Here is a 13316-nt window from a genome sequence, read left to right as displayed (position 1 = left end):
TCAGCACATTTAGGGGAATGTCATAACCCACAAAGACTTTCAAGACTTAACTGAATCCATGTGCATGCTGTGCAAATATTGTGCTATGGAATGCAGTGTTCCCTTTTCGGTATCAAAACAGTGCACTAGGAAGTGTACGCAACTGGCTCTGGCGTGAAATCAGGTACTGACATGAGATAAAAAGAAAGGGAACGAAGGCACCAGCAGACTTTCTTCCTTCTCCAGGGAAGAAGCTAATTCGCCTATACCTGTTTTATGTGCTGGGGAGAAAGAGAAGATCTCTCATGAATACCCACCAATCCATGTCAGTCCACTTGCCCTCAGATTGCTACCCCAAATAATTTATGCACCCAGCTGCACTAACATACTATGGGAAATGAGAAATACAGGAAAGCCTCTTCTTGTCTGTTTCCTTTTGTGGTACCCTCATTGGTAGCCCACTAGTTCACATGGCAGGATGGAAAGTGGGCTCGCCAATGCAGGATTGTGCTGCATTGGTCTAGCACAGACTGCATTATACCATGATATGAAGACAAGCCCAGATTACATAGTTCTGCCTGGACAATTCAGAAGGGAAGACTGGCAGGAGCAGAACTCTAGAGAAATACACTCCTCACTCATCAAAGACACATCATTCTAAAGTACAGCACAAGATTCCCAGAGCTCCTGGGAATAGAGTTTATGATGGGTGACAGCCATAAGAGGAATGAGCTGGAAATCACTGTCTAACAGATGCAGCCATCAAAGCAAAAACAAGCAGCAACCTAGTTGACTCATGTTTTCTTTGAAGAGGAAACATTTCCTTGCCAGCTAACTGCTACTTAGAGACATCACCCTAGGAACAACAGCTTTGAGTGCACGGATAATACTGGATTGAGTGAACCATGCCTGTTGTAAGAAGCATTGCTCAGATAGCAGTAGATAACATATTTGATCTGTTTTTATACCAATCAATGCTAGGTCCCAACCTGCAAAGTGAGTGCTCTCAGCTCCCAATGAATTAGCAAGACCTGAGCATATACACGAGATCAGGGTCCTTAGAGATCAGTATGCATTAGATTTGAGATAGGCAGTCACACACAAAGAGCTGAGAATCCTTGTCTGAAAACTAGCTTTATTAAACTAAGGAAAACTGAAATGACATGGAAAGAGATAAAAAACAGTGAACTACTGTTGACTTACTCTAAACCTTCTTTTGCTGTTGCACTGCAGACGGCAGCATAAGGCAAGGCAGGTCGGTGTGAGGTGAAACTCACCCCTTTGCAAAGGGCAGAACAAGGTCTATGCAACACCAAAGACCGATTTAAGCCAAGAGGGTTTATGTCTTGTGCTGACCAGGGGTGAATTTATTTTGTTCCCCCGTCTCCCTGGTCCTGTACCCCCACCCGCTTGTTTGCCTCATTTAGACAGTACACTTCTAGGTATAATCACCATCATCCTCATGCTGAAGAGGAAGAGCTGCATCTGAAGGCTCAGAGAAAAACAAGGGGCTAAAACAAGTGGTGAATGAATGTCTATAAATCCATGATGAGGAACACACATCTTCCCTTTTCCAGATGCCTTGTCCCAGCCCCTCCTCTTACGGATCTCTGTGCAACTGGAGTTCCACGGAGTACGGGGAATGGAAGGGAGTGGGGGAAGCTACTCTCCACCGTGCCATTCCCCTACAAAGCCTGGGGATTTCGGCATCGGAAACTAGATGGAAAATGGTACAACTCAGATATGTATGAACTCTCTCTGGGCACCCTTGGTGCAGCCAAGGACAGGAGTCATGTCGCCAGGAGGAGGCAGTTAGCAGAGCAGCAACCATTCCTGAATCATTCTGCCCCCAGATTTGAGGTTGGGGAGGGCCTGGCATCCAAAATATGCCACCCCTCCAATCACAGGGGATAGTTCAAGGAAACCTCACTGACTCTTTCACTGCCATAAGCTCAGCCCCTCTTGTGGGTTCTTCCATGGATCACTCCAACGGGAGCTGCTGAACTGATGCTTGGGTTGGGGGCAGCATGTGGTAGCCCCCATGGTTGCCCCTGCACCTAGGAGCTAGGCATGCTGGCTGCTCCTAGAAGCCGTGTAAAGCCAGGGAGCCTGCCTTAGCCCCGCTGTGCTGCCAAACAGACTTTGAGAGGTGCTGATCAGAGCCACCAGGGTCCCTTTTTGACTGGGCATTCCGGTTGAAAACCAGATGTCTGGCAAACCTAGCCCAGATCCTAGACACTATGGTATTCAGGTTCCTAACTTCTATTGATTTCAGTGGAAATTAGGCACTTAACCTAATTGGAGGACCTGGGCCTAACTGATTTACCCACACACAGTCACACAGGAGCAGGGATTTGAACACAGGCCTCCCAGACACTACATTAGTGCCCTAACCATTGGACTATTCTTCCCCTTTAAATATAGCCCCCTAAACTCAGTCTTTGAATCATATCAGCTTACTTTTCTGACCAAAAAAAAAATATCAAGAACCATATAGCCAATGCAGCTACAGAAGCGTGAGCTAGATTCTATTCTGCCACATCACTACAAAGTTTCAGCTGAGTTTGGATTGTAGGGTCTTTAACTAGGAATGCAAAAGTCACACAAAAAAGTCCAGCTTGACTTTCAAGTCCCCAGACTGTGTGCGCAGAGCTGGTAGGTACACAAAGTATCTTTTCATGTGTAAGCTAAGCACATTTGATCTGAAATGCACTGAGAGATGGAAAATATGGAACTTCACCGTTTTTTCCCCCCACCATACAAAGGTACTTCAGTTAACTGTAATTTGAAACTTTTTCTGTGTGTAAATAGTTATTATTTCAGTAGCTAGAATATCAGTCATAACATCTAACGATGTGGAGATTGTTGCCTTATAAAATTCACAGCTGGGTAGCTACATGGCTCAAGGCAAAGCCTATTTTAAAACTCAGTGTTTTAGGAAGGGGGATGTTTATTAAAACATTCTCTCTATTAAAAATATATGATGCATCATTGGAAATTCCATGTGATGCGATGCCAGCCCTCTTTTTAGGCATTCCACTTGGGATGATAGCTGTAAGCCTGGCAAGGATGTGTGACAAGTCTACATCCTAATAATTTACTAGTCTATCAAAACAGAAATAAATACATTCCAAAACCAGAAAGTAAATCACCAGTACCCCTCCCACAACATGCCTATAAACTTCTGTTCATGTGCAGTAGCCACAGTTGGTCTCTCTGCCACTGTCAAAGGTTGACATTCAAAAAGGTGATAATTGCTTGATCTCCTCATGTCAGAAGTGATATGAAATAATAATGCAGCCATGGCTTTTTCTAGATGTGGTGCAGAGGAAACACAACGATAAATAATTCTTTTATTCATTCCATAGGTATTTTGCATCCACTTACAGGATATGGTGCACAGAGCTCGAGGAATATCAGAGGTAGAATTGCATGGCCACACACAAATCAAAATCACAACCCATCCATCTATCCCATGCCCACCGTGTGGTATCTGTGCATCTCTCTTTGACATCTCTTATTAAACGTAAATATATAACAGTAATGCTTCGAACCACTGTGGGACATTTTGTGCCCCTCTTACTCACATTGGTGAGCAATCACACACATGTATAGGCCCACTGGAGTCATATGAATAACTGTTCATCAATGCAGGGGTGTTCACCATCTGGCCCTGCTGTGGTAACCTTGTTTTAAGCTATAGTGTTTAGGACTATTGCTTTAGAAAACAATCACATCCTTTTTTAATAAGGGGTGCACAGTTGAAGTCATCTTTCCTGTTATGGCCCAGCATCTGTAGAAATTGCCTGCTCCCATTTAAAGATGTTGCTGCTGACTACTCAGAGGCCTCTTGTTGAAAGCAGCACCAAATCATAGTCAAGTGGAAGCAACATACATGAAACAATACCACATCATGGGAAAGAACTCAAGATACAGTGCTGCTATTTAAAGATCTGTCCAGGCTGAAGTCCACTTTCTCTTCCCACCCACCCCAACTCCTGCCCTTTCATTTTGGGGAACTAGAAATGTCAAGGAAAATCTCAATTTTATTTTGTCTTTCAACGCAAGTTCCTAGCTCTTTTCATTGTGAAGTGATCTCCGAGATTGTGAACTAGTTATTGCAGGAAGCTGAGGTATAGATCACTTGCTGGGCTTGTCTGGGATACCTCACTAAATCAATGTCCTGCCTATTGCCGGGGCCTCAGGCACTGGTGCACCTCATTCCCTGCTATTCTTTGACCGTTGCGCACACTAGTTCAGTTTTTCAAGGGCTGTGATACTTTGGTCTAATTCTAGTTATTGGGTTTGGTGTGGAGGTGGCTGGGTGGTGTTGGTGGCCTGTGATATACAGGAGGTCAGACTAGTTTATCTGGTGACCCCTTCCAAGCTTTAACATGATGACTCCTGAAAATCTGTCACTAAAGGACATTTCTACAGTACACAGGTTATTCACAGTCCCCCTGACAGTGTCCCAGGATGGCCTTTGAGATTCATGAAACTCATGGCCACAAGTCCCTCTGGTTTGTAGGAAACCTCAGATCAGCTCACACTTGTGAGCAGTGGTGCTGTCTGGGTTGCTATGTTTGCTCCCACAGTCAACACAAGCTCCCTTCCACAGTGATCAGCCTTCTGTTGAACTGACTCATCTGCTGAACAGCCAGCGTGGCCTGTGAAGACTAAAGGGGGCATATCAACAGTGTGAGGGGCAACGCAGTCTAGCGAACTATGGCTGGGCTAATAGCAAAGGGACTGCTGTGTTCTGATACCATATCAGACAATGACTTGCTCTGTGGCCTTTGCCATCTCACTAATGGCCAAATTTTCTGAAGTGCTGAGCACCCACAAAACCCACAGAAGTGGGTAGGAGCTGCAGGTATCAGCATATCTGAAAATCACGCCACCAAGTGCTAAACTCTGTATCTGAATTGTCTTTTCTACCTTGCCTTTTTTTTTTAAGGGAAAATATTGTGTTTGAACAGGTGGCTGAGTTTTAAAAAATACCTGGCAAAATGGCTTAGGACAGCTTTTTATAAAAATGACTTTCCAAGTTTGTTAGGTTGGTGTACAATGTAATTAGGTTTGATTTGTTTTTCAGGTGCTTGGGCCAGAGTATGGTGTGGCATTAAAAGACAAAGAAGTTGTTGAGACTTAGGTGGAATGTTGTATTTCCAACTTTAACTTGTGTTTGTATGAATTTAATTCAAATCACACTTACTAGAATGACAGCCCTGGAACCTGATATCCTCTATTAAGCCACAAAGCAAGTGCAGCACCAGAAGGAGCAGTGCCCATGCTGTCCCACCAATATCTCTCAGCCCTTGAGCTGGAGGGGGCCACCTCTAAGGATGAGAGAGGTAGTTCAGTCTCTAGGCCAGTTCATTCCTTAGTCTTTTCTATTGAGACTGCCACCAGCGGTGTCTACTCTGGTGGCGATTTTTGTGAAGACACTTCCTTAGTGGGAAATGAACTGAGGCTCCTTTCACTAGGATACTCAACAGCCATCAGATGATGATGGTTTGTAATCATTAGTGACCACAGCCCTGCTTCAGCACCTCCCATGATTCAGCTGTGCAGGGAGCCCCTGTCAAACTGAGTCCTGGGACATGCATTGAGTGCTTCCAGTATATGGTTTTGATTATGTTTTAAGCATCTCATATTCTTTTGCACCAAATGGCCACCATCTCCCATTACTTTGCATGGGACTGATGCCACAGGCTGCCCTAAATCAAGATGGTCACCATTTTGCTGTAGTCTTTGCCTATGAAAGTGAGGATGCTCTTAGTCAAGGTGGCCACTATCTTCCATTGCTTTCAATGGTAAGTTAGGAAACTGGACTGGAAACCATGAGGAGGCAGGGAAATGTTAAAAGCCGTCGAGAGAAACTGAGAGCACATTGGACTAGAGGGAGCAGAAGGCCAGATATATTCTAATATGGCAATGCAGGCATTGCTGCCTGCTAGCAGTTTATCAGCATTAGCCACCCAAAATGGAATAAGGCGTTGATGGAGCCATGGCTTTGTCCCCCTGCACCTCCACAATTTAGAATCATGCTGATCAAGCACATAATGGAGAACACACATACTGAACCTGTTAATATGGTGACAGAGAGGATGCAAATGAGTTTCCCAGAAGTAACTCTACCTGTGTCCACTAGAATATCTCCTGTGGAACCACTACAACATAGCCTCTCAAGTGAGCCTCTGGCTGCAAAAGCCTGATCTAGCCTAGCTACTGAATAATTTCCCGTACTGTTTTCCTCAAAAAAAACCACTAGGTAATACTTCAGCATTAAGGACCTCAGTGTTAATGTTCAACAAAATAAATCTGACCCCACTGTAATCCCAGTGTACAGCCACATGGCAAAACTTGGATAAAATTAGCCATGTTAACACAGGACAAATATTCCCAAAATGTCATCCTTCCATAATTATTTTAAAATTATTTAAAATTAAAGTGCAATTCTGGGCAGGAAAGCTACCCTACGGAAGGAAGACCACGCTACTGCGCATAGCTGTTCCCTATTTGTCTTCCAAGTTCTATATATTTACTCAGCTTATGTACAAAAACATTTTTTTAAACTACAGTCAGCACGGCAGAGTCAATACAGCAGCAACAAAGCAAGCTGTTCTGCCTCATGCCTCATCAACATTTCTCACATTCTGTATCAAAACACAGAACGTTAGCAAATTCAGCTGCCCTTCAGAATTCCAGCTCTGTTCAGGAGAAAGCGTCTGTGCCTCTTCAGCTCCTTGTGCAGCTGACCCAGGGAAAGAGTTTGGCTTGCCAGAGATGCCCATATACTCAAACCTAATTGCTCTCTGGCTTACGGCTGCAGAGCGGACAGCAAGGAGTTGAATTTCTGCTCTCTTTCCATCATTCCACAATAGCTACTCCTCGCTCCAGTTACCCACCCAGAATAAATGGCAGCACAGCTCTATGGAGTTTACTCTTAGCTCTAAGCTGCAGTAATTCATTTGTACCACTTGTGTATGAGATCAAAGATGTTAGAAATGGAAAAGACGCACCTGAATTTTTGGTAGTATTGCTTCAGGAATGTCAGTAAGAAGGAAGTCAATAAATAATAATAATAGTGATTCCTTCCTCTGGGCTTCCCAGTGCATTCTGTTTGCACTATACCATATATCTTACTTAATCTGCAAATTCTTCAAGGCAGCGCCAGCCTGTATTTTGAGTTTTTAAATCACTCAAGCATATTATGGGCACTTAAAGAATACATTAATGATAAATTAATAAGCAAAACATCTTCTACATATGCCCACCCCCAATAGATCACAAGTTTTGAGTACACAAGATAAAATGCATTAATTGGTCCAAATGACCAACTTCATTTAAAATGCACAGTCACCAAAATGAAAAATTTCTGCACACATACATCTCTCTATAGTTCCTTTGATCTTGAACTTCTAATACAATTTAACATAAGCCTCGATCACTACTACCTCACACAAAAATCTTAGAGTAAATCAGAAGTGTTCACAAATTAATAAACAATTCCAGGGTAAATCACAAATAAATAATATATAGTAATTCATCAGCAGTGCAAACACTTTTCCTGTGGCCTAAGCATAAGGGTGACTTAAACATGGGACCATATATAAAGTTAAGTTCTGGATCAGGATTTCCTCAGAGGTCAAGGGAGGGGTTACATTTTGGCTCAGCATTTTATAAGGACCAGTCACAAAGTTCAAAACTAGATCCACATCTGGATTTGAATCTTCAGTCTGGAGTTGTTGGATCCAGAGGCATTTGGGTTCCGGCCCATGTCTAGAATCTCAGATGAACTGCTAAAGTATGGATGAGCACTCCATGCTCTATAATCCTTTGGAATAAGAGGCAGTAAATAATTGCAGGATATATTATTAGCTATCATTCAACATCACTTAGCATTCGTGAGGTTCTCAAATCTAGGAATTCCAGAACTGCAAGATGCAAAAGACTCCATTAAATAGGCACTTTAGGTGTGGAAAAGGGATACTTTTCTCTCTCTGTACTATTAACCTTCCTCCATCACTTGAAAACTGCTAGACATGCTGCATTAAAGTGACACCTGTTTCAGTTCACTATTGCAAACTACTGCAGAGCTTTCCCTCTTGGCTACTGTCTCCAGTACATCATTGCTTGCTCCTGGGGGAGTCATGTCAGTGTATTCCACATCTAAAGACGCACAGCAAATGGAATTAAAGCAACAAGACCCGTTGGATGATCCAGGTCGTTTCCCTTCAAGTGCAGGATGCACTCCTCTGATAAAGGACATATCAGATATTAAACAGGTCAAGCTTGAAGAAGCCAGCGTTAAATGAATACAAATGCCAGTTAATCAGAGCTTAAATCAGAATCTTGCAGGCCAGAATTAGGGGCCTATGCTGCACATGAAACATAGGGTGGAATTTTCAGCTTAAAGGAGTTAGGCACATGACTCCTCTTGAATGTCAATAAGAATTAGGCACCCAGAGCTAGATTCACAAAAATATTGGGATACCTAAAGATGCAGAGGCACCTAGTAGGACTTTTCAAAAGCAGTGAATGAGGTTAGGTGCCTAACCTGCTTGGGTGCTAAGGAAACCTCACTAGGCACCTATCTGCATTTATAAATACCTTTGAAAATCCTGCCCTCATTTTCCTGAGGCTCCACTGAAAATCCCAGCCTGACTTGTCATGTATAGGAGGGGTGTTTTTTTAACAAAGTTGTTTTACACAGTTATGATGTCTTAGTAGCACAGGTCCTCTCTACGGCACTTTGCTATTAAACTTTGGACCTAGTGAACAGAGATTTGGGGGTTTTTTTTGCAAGAATAATCAGGTTTGCACATTAGGGAATGGAAAAATTTGAGCATACGCAGCAGCAAAATTATTCTATCAAACAAAGCCAAGTTCTGAGTTATCCCCCAGGCCCTACAGTTTCGTCTTCACTGTAAATAACTAAACTAAAGCCATTAAACTGAAGAAATTAAGTCTTTACAGTCAAAACATTTTATCTAGAAATGCTCCCTATAGTGTTATGATGTCCAGCTGTTGTTTTTATATACAAAAGGTTTTTAAACATGAAAAAACACCCTACCAGAATTCAAGACACCACAGAAAACATTTAGGCAAAATAGTTCTGATTCTATTCCCATTTAATTCACAGGGATTTTTGGTAGGAGTGGGAGCAGGCCCACTGTTTGGTTCCAAAATGTGATTCTTTTTTATTATTAAGCAGATGTCCTTTTCTCAAAACGTATGTTTAACATGAATAATGCAACTCCTTTATTTTTGCATACAGCACATTCCTAGTCCACCCTTGTCAATAAATTCCAGTCCTTTTAGTATTGGATTCTGCTATGTGCACATCTGTCAGCCTAGCGTGGATGGAAAAGATGCTGCTAGGTTGGAGGAAAATAGTAAACCGTGCAGAAAAGGTGCCTTTTTCTCATGTGTGTAGTGCTTTTTTACTGACTGTAATCTCTCACACAACAGGAAAGAGCCAAAATTCCATCCTTACTCTTGCTATTAGCAGCTGTCCTCTTATCTCCATAGAGAATTTATCGCACCACTGACAGATGCTGAGATTCAGAAGCTTGAACTGAAAGCCAGAAACCAAGAGATTCAGTGTGTCAAAGAAAGACATGTCAGAGGAAGCAAGTGATGCCCACCATGTAAAGGTCTTAAAAGTCCTTCTTAATAAAAGATTGTGTTAAAAATCACACATTAAACAGAGATAGGATACATGGTTTCAAAGTTACCAGAATTTGCAAGTGGTGGGTCAACATATGATGTTCCCAAGGATTCCTATTATTTTTCTACCCTTAAGCCTCTCCCCTCTTGCAAGACTCTGCATCATATATAACACTACATTATATTCTGGCTAATCAAGAAAGTGGGTATCAGAGGATCTAAGCCTGTTTCAGATAACTTTGTTTCAGATAGTCAAGGTTGCACTGCTTGTATTTTTGCACAATCACATACACTTGCACGTCTTCTTTCCACCCACGTTACACACACAGATAGAATACATATGTATCACAACGTATACACATGTATAACACTTACATTCTATATACAAGCATCTATTCAATACACACATACATGAGCCCTGTACATAAATGTGCATTAATTCCCTGAAAAGAGTTGTATGCATTTATATACAGGCAAACAGAAGTAGGAATTTTTGACACAACGTGACAGAAAGACAGCTCTTTCCTGTAAGCATTTGGACCCAGAAAACAAAAGATCCCTGACATTTTCAAACAAATAACCATTTTTATATTCGCAAACAAGGATCAACTACAGCAGGGATTGGCAACCTTTGGCACGCAGCTTGCCAGGATAAACCCCCTGGTGGGCCGGGCCAGTTTGTTTACCTACCGCGTCTGCAGGTTCGGCAGATCATGGGTCCCACTGGCCGGGGTTCACCGTCCCAGGCCAACGGGGGCTGCGGGAAGCAGCGCGGGCCAAGGGATGTGCTGGCCGCTGCTTCTCGGCAAGCCACGTGCCAAAGGATGCCGATCCCTTAACTACAGATTCCACTCCTGTGCACTGAAGGACTCTTGTGTGAACCTTGAAGCAAAGCGGAAGTCTCCACTAATGCTAAGAAGATTCCATCAATGGGTAAAAACAATCCAACAGCCCTTGCCTCGCACATTCATAATTTACTGTCTAAAAACCTCATGCTCTACCCATTAAAATTAACAAAAGTTTTGCCATTGAGTTCAAGGGGAACACGATAAAGCACCAACTCAAGACTATTGAGTATCTAGAATTTATACGGAACTTTTTCTTTTTAAACATGCTGGATCAGATCCTGACATTAGTTATACCAGTGTAAATCTGCAGGGAATGGAGTGACTGAGATCAGATTCGGGATTGGGCTCACTGATATATCTTGTATCATTAATTGCAAACCCATTGAACCAGTTCCCAACAGAACTTGTGAATAAAACTCAACTCTGACAGTTAAAGAAAATGTTAAGCCTGATTCTACAGTGACAGAGTGACATCTGCAGGAACATTTTAGAAGGAGTGGTTATACACGCTTCATACTCGAGTTTTCTACACAGGTAGCTGATATTAAACAATAATCTTGGACTTCAGTTATTATCTCTTGTAATAAACTTCCTGTTTCACAACTTCTCTGGCCAGAAAATCAGAATGCAGATATAAACTCATTCCCCCACTGTGCTGTGATAGGATGCAATGTAAAGAAATAAAATGAAAAATATTATAATGTTTTTAATATTTAGATTAAAAGTCAGGGAAGAACTGTGAAAATTTCAATTATTTTCATTCCACAGATTTCAAAAGGGAATGAATTTTTTTTGTTTATTCAAAAATTTTCCTGAACATTTTAATGAAATGTTTCCTCTTTCTTCACTGCTTTATCCATTTTTCTACAGAAAATGGGTGCAAAAGACAAGTTATAAAACATACATTGATTAAATTATTTAAATGAACCAGAGACCTCTACTAAGTTCCTCAGTGTTCTATAGATCTGTTCCTTAGGCCTAAAGAATTATTATAAATGTATGAGTATTATTAGCCAAAATAGCACAAAGCAGATAAAAATTACAGAAAACAAAATAAAAATTGTTGGATGATGTTTACAATACAAAAACTGAACATGGGAAATTATAACTGAAGAGACAATAAATCAGTTCTATTAATTCAAGGTCTTATCACAATTTTGTTACAAAGCCAAACTCCCCTAGTTCTATAATAGTCCAGGGAAGTGATTTTGGTATCGAAATGGAGCTATAGTTCCTTAAATCCCTTACCTCAAATCAATCTTATCCGCTTATGGAATTATGGGACTGTCCGTGGGAATTTAACCAAACTATTCTACAGAAGAATTCAGACAAGTTAACTTAATTATCAAGGAATGTCAACTCATTTCAAAGTTATCTTGCTCAGGTGATACTCACAGCAAAGCTTTGTCACTGATGAACTCAAGGCAATCACACATTAAACCCAAAACAAAATATGCAGGTAATTATTTTGAAGGTATTCTAATTTCTCTGGAATTTCATCAGTGACTGTTATGCCACTTTGACCAAAGATTTAAATAGTGGTAAAATCTTTAGCTCACAAGCCAATGCAAAGCTTCTTCCTTTTCTTGTCTAAGAAGCTGCTAATTCTCTTGACCACAAAATCTGTGTGAATTTTAGGCTGCTTTCTTTGAAACACTGAGAGCTTCTTTTGGTAACTTACATAGTTCTAAGTTGAAAGAACAGGAGTACTTGTGGCACCTTACAGTCTAACAAATTTATTTGAGCATAAGCTTTTGTGGGCTACAGCCCACTTCATCGGATGTATGCAGTGGAAAATACAGTAGGAAGATATATATTTACACAGAGAACATGAAACAATGGGTGTTACCATACACACTCTAAAGAGAGTGATCAGTTAAGGTGAGCTATTACCAGCAGGAGAGAAAAACAACTTTTTGTAGTGGTAATCAAAATGGTCCATTTGCAGCAGTTGACAAGAAGATGTGAGGAGGGGAGGAATAAACATGGGGAAATAGTTTTACTTTGTGTAATGACCCATCCACTCCCCGTCTTTATTCAAGCCTAATTTAATGGTGTCCATTTTGCAAATTAATTCCAACTCAGCAGTCTCTCGTTGGAATCTGTTTTTGAAGTTTTTTTGTTGTAATATTGCGACTTTTAGGTCTGTAATCGAGTGACCAGGGAGATTGAAGTGTTCTCCGACTGGTTTTTGAATGTTATAATTCTTGATGTCTGATTTATGTCCATTTATTCTTTTACATAGAGACTATCCGGTTTGGCCAATGTTCTAAGTTAGTGTAATGAGTTTCTTCAGCCTCGGCACTCTCAACTGAATTACTACTTCAGTGTTGTTTCTAGACAACTAAGACTAAATTTGTTAGTGAAATGCAAGTACACATTACACATTTTAGACATTCAGGGGTATGTACTTTCTGAGAAGCATTTAGCTTAACATAGCTAAGTTGTCACTTGGATAACAGCACATGTATACAAGTCATCTTTCTCCTATCAGTTGGAACTGACATGAAGGTGGACTCTCCAGCTCACAGTTGCAATGACTGTTTTGAGATAAGAGTTCATTCGAGTGACTAACTAAAGGTGACATGATGGTTGTATTCTCCTTCTCTTTCCAGATTTTGCAGCAGTCTTCCTAACCAGAAATTTAAAAGATTGAGTTAATAGGGCGCTTGTCAGCTACATGCCTATTTGTTACCCAGTAGAGGGCACTCTCCCTGACCAGGTGATACAGTCCCCTTGACCAGATGGTTTGGCTTCAGGGAGCAAGGTGTGGAACAACACATTTTTATACATCTTTTGCTTGCCCAGTTCCTC

The sequence above is a fragment of the Gopherus flavomarginatus genome, chromosome 3 (genome assembly GCF_025201925.1).
Source record: "Gopherus flavomarginatus isolate rGopFla2 chromosome 3, rGopFla2.mat.asm, whole genome shotgun sequence".
Lineage (NCBI taxonomy): Eukaryota > Metazoa > Chordata > Testudines > Testudinidae > Gopherus > Gopherus flavomarginatus.
This window is presented reverse-complemented; position numbering follows the sequence as displayed.